The following is a 17605-nucleotide window of genomic DNA, read 5'->3' as shown; positions in this document are numbered from 1 at the left end:
AACAAAGGTGCTTCAGTAGCTGATTCAAGATCTCTTATTGATTATAATGATCTGCTTCTGCTGGCCAATATAGATGACTTAGTACTTTCACTAGCAAATGTTGCTAAACCGGTGGGTAAACCAACATTAATCCTGATAGAAGGTAAGTCTTGTTCACATGAATCTTTTAGATTTCTCTCTTTCAATGGTCAAGGAGTGCTCAGCAAGAGAAGCATATCAAAAAAGCTCTATACATAGTGTGTTCTATACATAGTCTTCTTTGTCCTTATTGTATACCATAAACCAAACTGACACTTCATAATTGGAATCAATTATATGGGTTCCTTCTCTATCCATTGGTTCAAATGAATGAGGAGCCCAAAATGGCATGTTAATATTGCTTCTAAGAATGTAGAACCCTGAAAATACCTTTAGGATACAAACACCTCCTAACTAGTCAAAGTTCAAAATTGGTGAAGCATGTCGCAACAATATTTAAGTGGATTTTTAAGCATGTCATTCATTGAGGCCGCTCATATTTTCATTATGGTGCATTACGGCATTGAGATAACTGCCTGTTGGGGAAAGACATAGAATATACTTTCTAGGACATCATCTCTTCTATTCATGATATTATCACCCGGCAGGTGTCATATAAACCGTCAACAACCCATCCCACTGTATGTCAATCTACTTTCATCTAGACAATGTGCCATCACGTGTGACTAATGAATTCTATGGCTATGTATCCGAGACAGTAAGTCTGGGGCACGCTATTTGCCAGAAGTATCATGGGGGATATCCATCGTATTGATGGATAACAAGTTCTGTAATGTCTTAAATAGGATGCCAACAGGTTAGTTTTATCTTCGGATGGCAAATCTCTACCAAGATATGCCTCTATTCTGTGAGAATAAAGCACCATCCCCTCCATTATAGACTGGGTCTAACATAATCAACATTTATGGGGGGTTTGGCTGGACTCCCCAGGGAAAGGTGCCATGTCATGATATTAGCATTGGCCTCTGCTCTTGGGTAATTGGGCACTCACCAGCAGCTGTAGCCAAAACAGCATTCTCTCTGCTGGCAGCAGATACTAATCAAATGGTGGTAATTTGGGAGGTTTATTTGGAGGGACATGGAAAACAAGTAGTAAAATTCTGATGTGATACCAGGAAAGGAAAGCAGACATTATGCAATGAGTCATTCACCACAACGAGTAACTGGAGATTAATTATGAGATAAACTGTAGAAGTTTAAACCACATATTTTTATAATTATTTAATATATGGTACCTGTGGGTAGTTATACATCGACTGTTAAATTCGGGGAAGGAAGGTGAGCTCACCTTGGGCACACGGAAGAATTACGACCAGTTGAGATGCAAAAGGGGCTCCGCTGCCTGGCGCAGCGGGGACACAACGTCCAAAGGGAATCAGCCCCGAGCGCTGTGTTGCCTGGGCTTTTATACAGCCGGGGACAAGGGGCGGGACAAGGGGCAATCCAGGGTTGCTGTTCTTTAAACTTATTGGAGACAACTTCTGGCGCCAGCATTGTCCAGCGGTGATTGGTGAGTAGGTTTGCGCGTGCTTTCCTGATTGGTTGGTCACTGGTGAGCAGTCACTCAAACCCTATTGGCTAAGGCGTCATCAGGCGATGTGTCCCACTGGTTAGGTCGGATCAGGCGATGTCAGGCGATGTCCCATTGGTTAGGTTGGATCAGGTGATGTGTTGCATCAGTGACCAGAAACCTGAAACTGAAACCGAAACCTAGGCCTACCTCAAACCCTGGCTTTCATACAGCCTGTTTTAACTTTTACTTGGCTGATTCTAGCAGTTGCACGCCCGTGCCCCACACTACAAGTTAAATTGTCGCACATACTTGGTTTTTGAATATTCTGTAGTAACAAATGCCCTCTGGTGGCACTTATGCAAAGAATAATATGCCCAATCTGAAAGGCGTATCCACATACTTCTCAAGATCTTTATGTCACCAATTTTCATATAATCATTTTTATATGTTCCTTTTCACTCATTGATGCACTAGAAATAGTTCATGGATCAGGGTATAATCACAATTCCAGCAACAATCCTTTCCATATACAAGAAACAACCACGTGGACCCTCCAAAGATCTTCCTACTGGAAATAAACCCTCTTATGACAAAGCAGCAGCAACTCATGTCCCACGGGAACCAGCAAAACCTGAAAATTCACCTATAAACCAAGCTCAACAGTTTTCCTCCCCATTAACATCTTACAGGGAATTTGTTCTAGAGGAAACTTTTGAGATGTAGTCAATTAATATGCGTCATCGAACCATAATTCCTTACCTGATATATTTAGATTCTGGATGCTATGTCTGTGACTATAATCCCATTTGAAGGCATTCTCTGTTATAGAATTATGGTAGAATGTATCTTTAAGACGATTTTACTAGAGAGTGTGACTTGAGACACCATTTTCTTGTTCCTTGGGGGCATGGATTACTAAAAGACAAAATACACACCCCTGCCAAAGCGATGTCTGAGAGTCAGAACCATCTTTGACACAGAAGGAAATCCCCCGACCAAGGGAAGAGCACATTCAAGATCTTTGTGTGACGTGGTGGAAGTAAATACCAGAGGCTCTGTAGACTGGCATGGAGAAACTGAGAAGCAGTGCCAAACAATGGGGTGTCTCCTCATCTGGCACAGGAGTATGGAACTGTGAGCGAGCGGGTGGACTGGTGTCCTGGCCTGTGGAGGCAGAAGCCAGGGGATCACATGGCTCAGAAGTTGAAGACTGGAGAGAAAGTCGGTTGCTGGCCTAAGAGAAGTGCTGCTATAGACTAAGTACATCCTGACTGTTTAATGATCCTGACTTGTGATCCCCTTCTAACTTCTCTAATAAACCCCACTAAATGTGAGTCTTGTCTGTGAGTTCTGGGTGGCCATTGCCATGAATTATTGAACCCAGCAGAAATGAAGAGCGGTGTGGGAGGAATAGTTGGTGTCAGACTAGGTAAAGGAGGATGGAGTGTGGATGCATGTTGACTCCTGCCTCAGAAAGCCAGAGAAGGGAAGATATGGTGCTCCCCCATTTATTCCACTATCAATTTCACTGCCATCAAGGCAATGCCAACTCATATAACCAGGTGGAATCAGTAATTACTTTGTGGGCATAAAACATTGGATGAGAGAGAGCCAGTGAAGGAAGGAGAGCAAGTGCCCTGTGAAATTTTGCTGACTTCTGCCACTTTCTGGAGCCTTCTGGACTTTCTTATGCAATATCCAATATAATAGTTATATTGCTATGAGATGATGCAGTGTGTCAAATTGCATGTGTCAATCAGTTCTATCACACACATTGGGAGGTCGCATTTAGGCTCAAATAGTTATTCGGTGTCCTTAACTAGGTGGTGAGATTTTAGTGGTTTCACCCACAGGAGCTGTTTTCAGGAGAATGTGCTGCATGAAGGAAAAGGGAGCATGCATCAAATCCCCAGGGATTCCATTAGTGATTTCCAGAGAGCCCCTGCACATCACTAGCTACCAAAGGGATTTCCAGTATATTTGGGTTCTGGCGTTAAGGATACAAGTGTTGGGACAGACAGTACTACAGTCTGGTTGTGCTGTGTGGTTGTTACATAATCTGGTGCCACCCAAGTGAAGGGGTGAGGTTTAACTATCAATAACATTGCTGCTTGATGACCTCATTTGGAGACACTAGGACATAAATAGGTCCCTGGATGTGGGTCATACTTAATCCCTGAGAGACATTCCTTCTGACAAGGCACATGGAGTTTCCTGAGAGCCCTGTTGCTGGAGGAACCACACAGGGACCCCTGCCAGAGTTGAGATGTTTCCACTGCCACTGAATCCACAAGACTTTCCACTCACTGGCCTGTGATCTTCTTGAATTTGGCATCATTGGATGTGGTATGTGAGTCTGAAGAGGAATTTATAGCCTGGCATGAGACATATGGGTTAATATCGGATATATGGACTTGAAGTGGACTGGATTGGAATGCTTTCTCAATACACAATTACTCTTTAATATAAATCTCTTTCTTATACTCATATGAGTGTTTAGTTGTTTCTCTAATCAACCCAGACTAACACATGCTGTAAGCTTTTCCTCATTCTGGTCCCACTTACAGCTGGCAGCCTCAAGGCACAATCTGGCAAGAAGTGGAGCAACCTGCCAAGCTTGTAAGATGGCAGTCACAATGTAGAAAGGCAGCTAGGCCAATGTGCGGTGGAGTCAGGGCATCATATGGTGCTTATCCAGAAACTTCTGCTAAACAACAGATAAGAACAGATGCTCCACAACTTCCCTTTGTAACAGAAGTTATTTTATTGGCATTTAAAAATGCCTCTATGGGTGACATTTGATTCTTGCTATCACGGTGTAGCATGCATCAAATCAAACAACCTGCCAGGAATAGATCTCAGCCGGAGTAAAAATTGTGTTAAAATATAAATATCTCACCACCACCAATAATAATAACTCCAAGTTGTGAAGACACTGGTTTGTGACCTTCAGGATGAGATGATCCAAGATAGTGAAGAACAAATGCAAAATACAGTGTGGTGATTTTAACTTTCTTTCAGAATCTTCTCCGGAGCTCCTAGACTAGCCAGTGACTCATCATAGGGAACAAGGAGAAAGAAATCACTAGAACTTGTGACTTTCTCATTAAGAGATAAAATTATAGTTCAAGGCCCACTAATGATGTTGATTTTATTTAAACATGAAAAACTATCAGTAAAGTAATTACCATATATACTCATGTTTAAGCTGAGTTTTTCAGCAAATTTTTTACTGCATTTTTGTGGTAAAATTAGGCGCCTCAGCTGATATTCGGGTCGGTTTATATTCAAGTATATGTGCTATATTGTGGAATAAATAATCCTCACTCTTTCAGTCAATACACAATGTAGGACTATAACATGACTAAGAACATATATTTTTAGTATACCTTGGGGGAATAAGAAAATGACCACAGGTGTTCATTGTTCCACACCACATCCATGTTCTTGCTGGCATAGGGTTCAACTATATTGCTAAAAATAGATGACTTCTGGAATTCTGTGATCAGAAACATCCATTGGCATCAATTAACTTCCAAAGCCTTGTTCTCTAGCTTTTTACACATTGTAAAGTATTACAGGACACTTCTAAGAGTTTCCACAGCTGTTCAAAGAAATTATTTCAACCACACATCTTAAGGCTTAAGTGTTTGTATTTTATTCATTTGTCTTTTTAATTCTCTTCTCATGAAATAAACTTTTATGTATATGTCCATGAATTTTTTTCTTTTTATTTTAAATCATTTTATTGGGGATACACACAACTCTTATCACAATCCATACATACATCCATGTGTCAAGTTCATTTGTACATTTGCTGTCATCATCATTCTCAAAACATTTGCTTTCTACTTCAGCCCTTGATATCAGCTCCTCATTTTCCCCCTCCCTCCCTGCTCCCCCTTCCCTCATGAACCCTTGATAATTTATAAATTAGTATTATTTTGTCATAACTTGCACTGTCTGACGTCTTCCTTCACACACTTTCCTATTGTCCTTCCCCCACGGAGAAGGTTATATGTATATCCTTGTAATTGGTCCCCCCTTTTTGTAATTGGTTCCCACCCTCCCAGTATCACAACTTTCACCACTGATCTTGAAAGGATCATCTTCCCAGGAATCCCTGTGTTTCCAGTTCCTATCTGTACCAATGTACATTCTCTGGTCTTGCCGGATTTGTAAGGTAGAATTGGGATCATGATAGTGGTGGAGGAAGCATTTAAGAAGTAGAGGAAAGCTATATGTTTCATCCTTGCTACCCTGCACCTTGACTGGCTCATCTCCTCCCCACAACCCTTCTGTAAGGGGATGTCCATTTGCTTACAGATGGGCTTTGGGTCACCACTCTGCACTCCCCCTCATTCAATATGATATGATTTTTTGTTCTTTGATGCCTGATACCTGATCCCTTTGACACCTCATGGTCACACAGGCTGGTGTGCTTCTTCCATATGGACTTTGTTCCTTCTCAACTAGATGGCGGCTTGTTTACCTTCAAGCCTTTAAGAAGTCACCACCACATGTAACCACCAACACAATTAGGATATAGAAAAGTGCCAACATGCCCAAAACACATCTGTCTGATTTGTAGCCACACCAGTGTCCACCCTGGGAACCACTGATTTGTTCTTGGTAGCTACAGTTTTGCCTTTTTCACAATTTTATAGAAATGGAATAATAAAATGCAAAGCTCTTTGAGATTTTTTTAATAAGTGCAAGGGTTTATTTATTTTCTCTATATCATTCTTTGATGAAATATCTGCTTAAATATTTTTGTCTGTTTTTTAATGCTTGCTGGTATGTTTCTCCCTGTTGAGTTTCCTGTAGATTTTGAATTTAATTTTGAATTTTATATAATTGTCTAGTATACATAAGTTCTGGATATTAATGACCTTAATAACTTCTATATGCACATGAAAATTAAACAATGACTAGGAAGACTGGGAAATAATTGGTGCATTTGAATTATGGTGTTGATGAAGAATATTGAAAGTACTTTAGACTTCCATAAGAATAAACAAATCTATCTTTGAAGAAACACAACCAGAGTGCTTCTCAGAAACAACTAGGATGAGCTTTCAGTTAGATTTCTGTTGCTTTGGACATGTTATCTGTGGGGGCAGACCCTGGACAAGGATGTAATATTTGGTAAAGCACACCATGATCAAACAAGAAGAAACCCTTCAAGGAAATAGATTGACACAGTGGCTGCAACTACGGCCTCAAACAATGGTGAGCAATGGTGCACAAGCAGGTAGTGTTTGGTTGTGTTGTGGGTGGGACCACTATAAATGGTACCAACTGACAACAATAATAACCAGTGCTACCAGGAAGCACTCAGAAAATGGAAAGAGTGATTTGCTCCACGTCGCAGAGGGTTTATACACGCATTTGCGTGGATTTTGAGGTAAAGGAAAGAGACCAATGTAATGTGTGGAACAAATCAAATGTTACATATACTCAAAGTAGATAGCCTAGAATAAGGATCTACAGGGGCATCTATTCTTGCAGCTACATTTGGCAAGGTCATAGGAACTAATATAATAATGGCCATATATGTCTTTTTATATTTAGTAAGGTGAACAGTGCTTTAGACCACAGGCTTAAACGTTCTCCACATAGACATAACACCACACACACACACACGCACACCCCAGCTTTTAGATAAAGAATGCCAAGAGTTCTTAACTTTTACATAGAAAATAAACACTTAATCGTTCTTAGATCTATGCTGAAGTCTCAAGATTCCTTGCTATAGTTATATAACAATTACTTTCTTATCTTTTCTACCAATGATTCCAAAATAACTCTGTGTGATGTATATTTTATTCCAGGCTAAACGTTATGGAGTTCAGAAAACCATCTCTCACTTCTTAAATTGAGTACAAGTTTGCCATCTACAATACTTATTTTTGTTTTCCTCTTTCTTCAGTTTTACGATCTAGTTGTGAGGCAGATGAAGTGATATATATATATATAGTTACCAGACAATGTATTTTCATCTGTGAACAGAAATCCTCATCATGTTAATTTTCAGAAATCCGGCTGATGCAAAGTTTACCCACTTGGCTATTAATGAAAAGGTCGGCAATTAGAACCCAGCCAGAGCAAGAGCAGGCGATTTGCCTTGAGTGATGAGAGCCGTGAAAGGCCCGAGACCTCTCTTCTTCATCACATAGGATGACCATGAGTTGGAATTGACCTGACAGCACTCAAAATATGCTGCTTTTTGGGCTCATTCCATCTGTTTCATGCAATATCTTGTAATTTCTTAGATGAACCGTACATCTGACTTTTAAGCAGTGGGGGTGGGGTGGGTGGGAATGGGCTAAGGAGCTGACACCAAGAAGGGCTCAAGTAGAAAGCAAATGTTTTGAGAAGGATGATAGCAACAAATAGACAGATGTGCTTGACACAATGGACATATGTATGAATTGTGATAACAGTTGTATGAGCCCCTAATAAAATTATGTTTTTAAAATAAATAAGATCAATGTCTGAGGAATGTTCTTTATAACATAAAATTTTATCCAGTATATTGCAGAACAAATTAACCTACCAAAAATCAATTTTCTGGTTTTCAGAAAAAGAGTATGTTGGGGTATTAAAATAATAATTAAAAATTGGGTAGTAATGTTGTAGTTTAAGGTTACTTAAAAATATAAACTTTTCTTTGAGCAAAATAAAATAACTTTCCTTAGGAGATGTGCCTCCATGAAAACTATTTTCCTATACAATTTCAAGGAGTTAAACAAAATTTAATTTAGACATATCAGCCGAACCTGAAAAGTGAAGATAAGAGTGAGGGAGGCAATTTCACAGAAGAGTCTAAAATGAGGGGAAGCCTTCAAAGGGGACTGAGTAATATGTGGCTTGAGGGGAAGTATGAAAATAAATAAATAAAAGCGTCTGTGACCTGAGGACCCTCCGAGATGAGTACATCTCAGACTCACTAGTCAGACCACAGGGTGAAAAATGCAACTTTCAATGAGACGCCACAATGCAAGGCCTCCCTGCTCACTTATTGAGTCTTACTGCGCATCTCGGTGTTGTAAGGATGATGAAGATCAACCACACATGAACACCCCTAGAGGACCCTCCAATCTGTAAGGGAAATACATGACTAAAAACCCTTTTTGATGACTTTGAACCTTTGTATATCCAATTTTTACAAATAATAATAAGGGACAATTAACACTTTTGTGGACAACTTGAATATAAATATACAGGGGTTTGTGTCTTAGGGTGGGTCTTCTAGAGAAGCAAAACCAGTGGGGTTTATATCCAGGAGGCAGGCCACACAGAGAAGAAAGCAAGTGCTAAGTCCATGGTGCCAGAAATGAGCCCAAAGACTTCCCTTGGCTGGATAAGCTGCAGAGGACAGATAAACCCAAGGTTGGCAAGTGAGATAGCAATTTTTTGGCAGCCAAGGGAAGTGGATAAAAGATTGGCAAATAAAATGGCTGATTTATAATGATTCCTAGGATGAGAGGAAATACATAAGGCTTCTGACTGAGCCATATCAAAGGCAGATAGTGAGCCAGATGTGAAAATGCAAGCACACCTTTCCACAGCCTCAAAGAAAGTGAGCCACATCCCAAAGAAAATTCAAATAAGCCCATCCAAAAAAGCTTCATTTCAATTGACTGATCAGAGCAGATCTCACATGGAGGTGAGTGCAGTATGCTATGTCTCTTCTCATCGCGAGGGATTAGTGCACTTCAACTACTAAAGCACCGAGTATCCCGACCAAGCAAATTTGACCCCAAACCTTAGCAATCACAGCACAGTAAGTTAAAAAGTATTGGTACATAGAGAAAACAAATATAACCAGGGTATCGTAATACAAGGGAAGGGATAGAGGGGAAAGGGGAGATAAGAGGGAGATGATGTTAAGAAACACAGGAAGGAAGAACATGTTTCGAGACTGATTAGAGAAGCAATGGTGCAATTCTGTTTGACATGATTGAACAATGGAATGATATGACACATGTATTGACTCCCAAGCCACAGCAGTTAAAAGAAGGATAGATCCAGGAATGGGTTTTAGGCTCACATTAAACCCTAGCTCCAACTTAAGAGCAATTAGTACTTACATCATGTCCCTGCTTGATACTCATCCTCAGGAAGGGGACACAAGATACAGGTGCTATAACAAAATATGGTAAAGAATTTAGATGGTGCCCGGCTTTCAGATAAAATGGCCTCTGGGGTCTTAAAAGCTGTCTACAGACAAGCAGCCATCTAAGTGAGATGTCAGCTAAGTCCTTCTGAAAGAAGCACACCATCATAAATCACTGAAGGACTGAAATTCATATAAGCTGAAGTCAAAGGGGGGGGTCAGCATCAGAGTGTAAATGGTGAGGATGTGGTGTGCAGGAGCCGATGGAAGGCAGTGGGAGCCCAGCATTCATTTGTGGAGCTGCACAGGAAATAATCCTGCAGAGAACTTCCCCTATCCAAAATTGAGGGAAGGGAGGAAAGTGGTTACTAAACAGTGTTTGGAGTGTAGAATTGATCAAAGGCATAAATCTGGCATGGAAAGTTGAAACTTTTTCAGTCCTATGATTTGGGTTGTACCTGATCAGGTTTCCAAAAGTTTCTGTATTTTTGGATTGTATTGCTTTTATTTGTTCATATTAGAGTGTATCTCAGAGTTTTTATGTCAAAGTAAGTCACCCTCTTGAAGCTGTGTTGCATGCTTTTCAATTGTTTAGTATATGAAACCTAGGATCAATGAACCTTGAGGGCCAGCAAGTAGAATAAGGGGAGAGGGGTTAAAGTGGTGGGGGTAGGGTTAAAGAAAGATGACATAGAAGAGTCCACGTACAAAAAAGAATGTTTGGAAACTACGGTGGCAATTGTGCACTTTACTTGCCATGACTGAAATTCGGAATGATCTGACATATGTATTGAAATGTCCTTTTTGACAATTAATGATATGTCACTCCTCTGGAATCTGTCACTGCTGTTCTAGTGAACCATACATCTGCCTGTTTCACAATGGTCAGTAGCAGTCCATTTTAGCTCACTAATCACTTACTTATCTGTGCCAGGAAATTTGGAAGACAGCAACTTGGCCAACGTGTCAGGAAAAGATCCATATTTGTACCCATTCCAAAGAAAGGTGATGCAACTGGATGCTCAAATGCAAACACATTTTGCTGAAGCTCGTTCAACAATGGTTACAGTCGTACCTTGACAGGGAGCTGCCAGAGGGTCAAGCTTATTTAAGAAGTGGATAGGGAACAAGGAATGTCATTGATGATGTTAAATGGATCTTGCTTGAAATCAGAGAACACTGGGGAGATGTCTGCTTGTGTTACGTTGACTATGCAAAGACATTTTAACATGTAGGTCATAACAAACTATGGATAGCATGGTACAGAATGAGAATTCAAGAACACTTCATTGTGCTCATGTGAAACTGGTACATGGATGAAGAAGCAGTGTGTGAACAGAATACGGGAACACTCTGTCATTCAAATTTAAGAAAAGTGTGTCTCGGGGTTGTATTCTTTTATCTACTTATTTGATCTGTATGCTGAGCAAATAATTAGAGAGGCTAGGCTATATGAAGACGAATGTGGCATCCGGATTGAGGAAGCAACCTGCAATACAGAGATGATACAACCTTGTTTGCTGAAAGGGAGGAAGACGGTGCACTTGTTGATTAAGATCGAGGATTACAGCCTTCTGTATGGATTATATACAAGTTAATGTAAAGAAAACAAAATCCTTACCAATAGTTAATATCATGATAAACAGGAAAAAGGTAGAACTTGTGAAGCATTTCAGCTTGCTTGGATTCATAATTAATGCTCATGGAAGAAATAGTCAAGATACCAAATGACACATTGGGTAATGTAGCGCTGGGTAAACCCACTACAGGGGAACTTTTCAAAGTGTTGAAGAACAGGATATTACTTTGTGTACTAAAGTGCACCTTACCCAAGCCATGATGTTTCCATTCACTTCATATGCATGTGAAAGCTGAACATTGCATAAGGAAGAGTTGATGCCCTTGAAGTATGGTGCTGACAAATAGTCTTGAGAGTGCCGGGACTTCCAAAAGAAAAAGGAAAGCTGTCTTGAAATCAGCACAGCTAGAATATTCCTTGGAGGTAAGGTTGGTGAGACTCTGTCTCATCTCCTGTGGACACGCTATCAGGATGAGCCCTGGAGAAAGACACCGTGCTTCGGAAAGTTAAAGGGCAATGAAAAGCAGGAAGAGCCTGCACCAGATGGATTGCCCCGGTGGCTGCAACAATGGGCTCCAACGTCAGAGCAATCATGAGCATGGAGAAGGACCAGGCGGTGTTTGGTTCCTTTGTACTTCGCGTCACAGCGAGTCAGACTGGACTCAATGGCACCTCACACCAGCACTAATAACCTCAGAGCTGAGCTGCCCTACATTTAATGCGCCAGCAAAACGCAACCACTATTTTGAGCAGACCCTTCTTTTTGGAGGCACCTAGTCATACTAAGAGAAGCATATTATGAGAGAACTTGTCTGCATTCATGCAGTGATCCCAGCAATATCGTTGAACATGTCTTTTGGAATAAACCTGTGAATGGATGAACTCAACCCTTCTCAGTAGCAAGACTTTTTGACTCACCCTAGTTTTATTCAGAAATATTTTACATTCATATTTAGGAATGATTATTATTCAAACTTTTCATATGGATTTCCAATTTCAAAATCTTTAAGAAGCAAGATGTGGTAGTTACATAGTTTGGTGTCAATTTGAAGATTAAGAGTGTAAGGGTGGAGATAGCCAATCTGGGGATAGCCAATGAGACCGCTGTGTGGGCATGCCCTCCTGAGAATTCTGGGAACGGCTGTATTTTCTTCCTTGGAGACAGAGACACTTCTCTCTGCTCTGCTCACTCTCTGAGGGACACTCTACTGACAAGACAGGTGCTAAACCACTGATAGACCCGGGAGGAGCCGCGTGGAGACCCTGCCAGTGCTGAGACGCTTCTGCCGCCACTGGATGCAAGAGACTATGCACGCACTGGCCTGTGATCCTCCTGCATTCAGCATCGTTGCATGTATTTTGAGTCTCAAGAGGACTTTATATATTGGCATCAGACATATGGGCTAATATTGGACTTATGGACTTGATCTGGACTGGGCTGGGATATTTTCTCAATATTCAATTGTTCTTCTACATAAACCTCTTTTTATATACATATGAGTGTCTATGAATTTGTTTCTCTACTCTACCCAGACTGACACACAAGACATCTTACTCAATTGTCCAGGGCACATTGTTTTCCATTCTGAGTTTGAGATGTTGGCTTTGAGTTGTTTTTAAGTTTAGGTATGAATATGAGACTGCTCCTAACATAAAATGTATTTCAAGCTGCAAACACACATTCACAAGGTATTAGGATTTCCTCCTTTTAGTTTTTGTAAACATTTTCAACTGTATAATTTTAGCACTGGCTAAACTCTTAAATTTCTATTTTAATAACAAATTTTCTCATGTAAATTCCAAACTCAAGTTATGATGTTATTGTTTACTACTTTTCTTTGCTCTCTTTTTCATTTTTCAAACAATTCTATGAACCTAGTATATGTATGTGCAAGTATTAACTTCAGTTGTTTCAAAATAACTTTATTTTTAAAGTTTAGGTTATTTCAGAATAATTTTATCTTTCAAAACAATGCATAATTTTATAACAAATGCATTAAAGTTTTCATTCTTGAGGAAGGTAGGTGTGGAAAAGAAAAATAGATAAGGAACCCATTAGCCTTTAATTTGGATTGGAGATATGAATACTAATCTGTGAATTTTAAATGCATATAGAACATTTTGTGGCATATAGTTATATATAGGACATAGCTCATATATGTGTATTCTTAATAAAGTATCAATATGTTTAATTTGTTATATATTAATAATGTTTTTGTTTTTCTAGTGCTGATTATTAACAGTGGAACTAACATTTTATAGACATTCCAGTAATAATCAGCAAAAGAAAGCCCCATATCGTAATTTCTGTATATCATTTCCTTACTAGAGTGAACCAAGGATTGTTGGAAAAACGGCTAATTATAGTTCTGGAATTGGGAATTATAAGGTGAGCCTGGGAAGTTTAATTATCCCAGAAAACAAGAATAAATTTAAAGATTAATGAGGTTAAGTCAATAAAGCACAGAAGTTGGCCTAATGGGCTCCTGCTGGCCACATTAGTGACAATTTGAACATTAAAATTAATGGCAGTTGTGATGAATTATAATGCATTGAATACAAACAAAAACATGAGTTAAAAATTATATTCAGAAAGAGGCACTGACACGGGCAGAGAGGAAGCAAGGGATAAATCTCTTTTACCAAAGGATGGCAGCTAATAAATATAAAAGGAAAAAGAAAATTTTTTAATTGACATTTTACAAACGTCACTGAAGTAAGCTATTTAGATGAGAATCATCATTGGATGATTGGTCTAAAGTATTTGAAAACATACATTTCATATGGCCTGAAAGTATCACACAACTTCTTAAGTACAAAGAGGGGAAAAGCAAACTATCAATTTCCTGATAGTATATCTTAACCACTTGTTTAAATTAATAAATTATACTTTTGCACTAGTACCCAACCCTCTTTGAAATGTAGCTCATATTAAGTATTTATTTATCTATTCTATGCATACTCATTTCTTTTCATTTATAAATCATTTTTGGGGGCCACTTACACCTCTTACAACAATCCTTCCATCAATTGTATCAAGAACATTTATACATACATATGTTGCCATCATCAATTTCAAAATATTTTCTTCCTTTTTAAGCCCTTGGTATCAGCTCCTCCCCACGCCCCCTCTCCTCTACCCTCTCACCCTCATGGACCCCTGATAAGTTATAAATTATTACTATTTTCATATCTCACACCACTCACTGTCTCCTTTCCTCTGCGTTGCTGTCGGTCACCCCCTGGGGAGTGGACAGCGGCAGGGGGAGTTTTACATCATTATAGTTGATGTCTCATTCTCCCTCTTCTCCTCCCACCTCCCCTCCACTACCCTCATGATATTGCCACTCCCACTGATGTTCCTCAGGGGGTTTCTGTTCTGGTTTCCATGTGTTGAGGGCTCATATCCGTACCATGCTCCAGTCTAGCCAGACTTGTAATGTAGAACTGGGATGGTAATTGGGGGTGTGGAGGAGGAAGCATTGAAGAACTAGAGGAATGTGTGTTCCATCGGTGCTGGGCTGCACCCTGGCCGTCTTGTTCTTTCCCTGTGACCCTTCTGTGAAGGAATGTCCAATTATCTACAGATGGGTTTGGGGGTCTCCGCTCCTACCTCATCATTTGTATCAATATATTTCTTTGTTTGGGGTTTTCTGATGCCTAATACCTTATCCCATCAACATCTCGTGACACACAAGCTAGTGTGCTTCTTCCATGTGGGTTTTGCTGCTTCCCTGGTACATAACCCCTTGTTTAGCTTCAAGTCTTTAAGGTCCAGACTCTGTATCTTTCAACAGTGGGGCACCATCAGCTTTCTTCACGGCATTTGCTTATGCACCCATTTTGTCTTCAGCAATCATGTCAGGAAGGTGAACATCACAGAATGCCAGGTTATTAGAACAAAGGGTTCTTGCAATGAGGGAGTACTTGAGTAGAGGCCCAATGCCCATCTGCTACCTTACTGATTAATATTTAAATATATATGTACATAGACCTATGTCCCTATCATCTTATGTTAATGTGTTTACATATGCATGACTAAATGTATGACTCTATACTTTCCTTCTGTCCCACTATTATGTTTTACCTTCATTTGATGCTCAGTGCTTTCTCTTGGCTGCACTACACTTGATGCAACCCCATTAGACACTTTATGCCCTTCTAACCATTGCTTTTAGATCTCTTGTGCCCTTGTCCCTGAGTTTGTTGGCTCCTCCTCCCTTTCGCCCACCTCCCGCTCTTCCACGTCCCCCTAGAGCTGATGCCCTGTGGTTTTCTCCTGGTGCTCGGCTCTCCTACCTATCCTATAAGGATAAACATAAGAAAAAGGGAGAAGAGAAGGAAATAGAAAGGAAAACACACACACACACGCGCGCGCGCGCAGAAAAACCCCAAGGAGCCCTGATGGCATGGTATATATGTTGTGTTACTAGCCATAAAGTTAACAGTTTGAAATCACCAGCTGCTCAGTGGAGAAAGACGAGGCTCTGGACTCTCATAAGGAGTTACAGTGTCCAAGGAAGAGACGAGGCAGTCAGGGTGCGGTATAGCTCCGCTGAAACATACAACTTTCCTCTAGTTCTTTAATGCTCCCCCCACCCCACGATCACAATCCCAATTCTACCTTACAAATCCAGTTAGATGAGAGCAGGTACACTGGTAAGAGCTCACAACATGAAATCCCGGAGAGATAAACCCCTCAGGACCAATAATGAGAATAGTGATACCAGGAGGGTAAGGGAAGGTGTGGGGAGAAAGAGGGAATTGATCATAATGATTGACATATAAACCCTCTCAGGAGGACGAACAACAGAAAAGTGGGTGAAGGCAGACAGCAATATGTGTAAGACATGAAAAAAATTATAATTTATAAATTATCAAAGGTTCATGAGAGAGGGATCTGGGGGTGGGTGGAATTAGCTGATACCAAGGGTTCAAGTAGAAATTTTTTGAAAATAATGATGGCAACATATATACAAATGTGCTTGACACAATGGATGGATGTATGGATTGTGATAAGAGCTGTATGAGATACCAATAAAATGATTTTTTAAAAGAGTTCCAGTATCATAAACTCACCAGGATGGTTCTACCCTGACCTACAGTGTTTCTATGAATCAGAATTGACTAGATGTCAAGGAGTATATGTACTTAATTTTGTTAGATACACCTTTAGTGAATGTAAAAATGTATTATTTATTTTCTAAATCATCCATGCTTCAACTAGATATTTCTATTAATTATGTGGTAATCACTGTGGTAATGAGAGGTAGAGAGAGAAAAAAAATCTTCTCTCTGATTAGTCCTCAAACTTCCAATCTTTAATAGCATGAAATTAGCTCACTATAGTAATGTAGTTGACATGTATTCCACCTTGTGATTAAAGTATACCCAAATTATATTTTTACGGGTCATGGCCATCCTTTCCCTAAATAAAAAGGTTCTATCTTTTTCCTTTCCAAATGGTGGAAACTTATGGAACAAGAGTTGGTTTGAACGAAGGTAGATTTTCACACTGCTTGTCAATTTGTAAACTGACTTGGCACAAAAATATTCAGTTGAATGAAGATGGGTGAGTAAGGATTATCCTGTGCTTTCAAACTTCCTTTGAAATTAGTCCTGGAACTACTGGAGGTCATTTAGTAACAAAGGGGAAACAAGGTCACCATGAGAATTGAGCACTGAGAAAGTTAGTGAGCGATCTTAAAGACAGAGTCGAGCCTGTAAGAGCAAGGAAATAGCTGGGGTAGAGTCTCTCCTCTGATCCTAATCCAGAGAATTAGTTCCAGTTTTGCCAGTAGGAATGGCCAAAGCAGTAGTAAGAAAAGAATGATTGATCATAATAAAGCACATTTTGTGAAGAATTGAAATTCACATAATCAGTCACTAGCCTCCAAGGATCAATGCTCTCTATACGCCATTAGTTGAAGTTATTTGAAATAACTCTGGCAACAGAAAAACCATAGACTATATTATATTCAGTGTTCCCCACTTCTGGTGGAATGTGTCTTATTGCATAGGTCTAAAGAAGTTCATGTGAATAGTTGAGAATTCTTACAAGCGTGCAATGGATCTTTAAGTGTCACAGTATTGACATGTTTGTGAATGAATGAGCTAATCTAATATACTTAAGAAACTGGAAACCATATTGTTGTCAAAAACTCTTCTCCAAAAAACTCTTCTCCAAACTCCCATTTAAAGACTCTTCTTTCAGGCAGAAATCATGTTTGTAGACAAAATAGGAAAGCAGGCGTAGACAATGAAGTACTTGCTCCAGGAAGCATGGATCCCTCTGTACTTCTTTGGTGCCCAGGCTTCCTGGGCATTCTCTGAAGACAGAGGGTCACGGTGA

This window comes from Tenrec ecaudatus, chromosome 10, assembly GCF_050624435.1.
Source record: "Tenrec ecaudatus isolate mTenEca1 chromosome 10, mTenEca1.hap1, whole genome shotgun sequence".
Classification (NCBI taxonomy): Eukaryota; Metazoa; Chordata; class Mammalia; order Afrosoricida; family Tenrecidae; genus Tenrec; species Tenrec ecaudatus.
The sequence above is the reverse complement of the archived record's forward strand: the minus strand, read 5'-3'. Positions refer to the sequence as shown.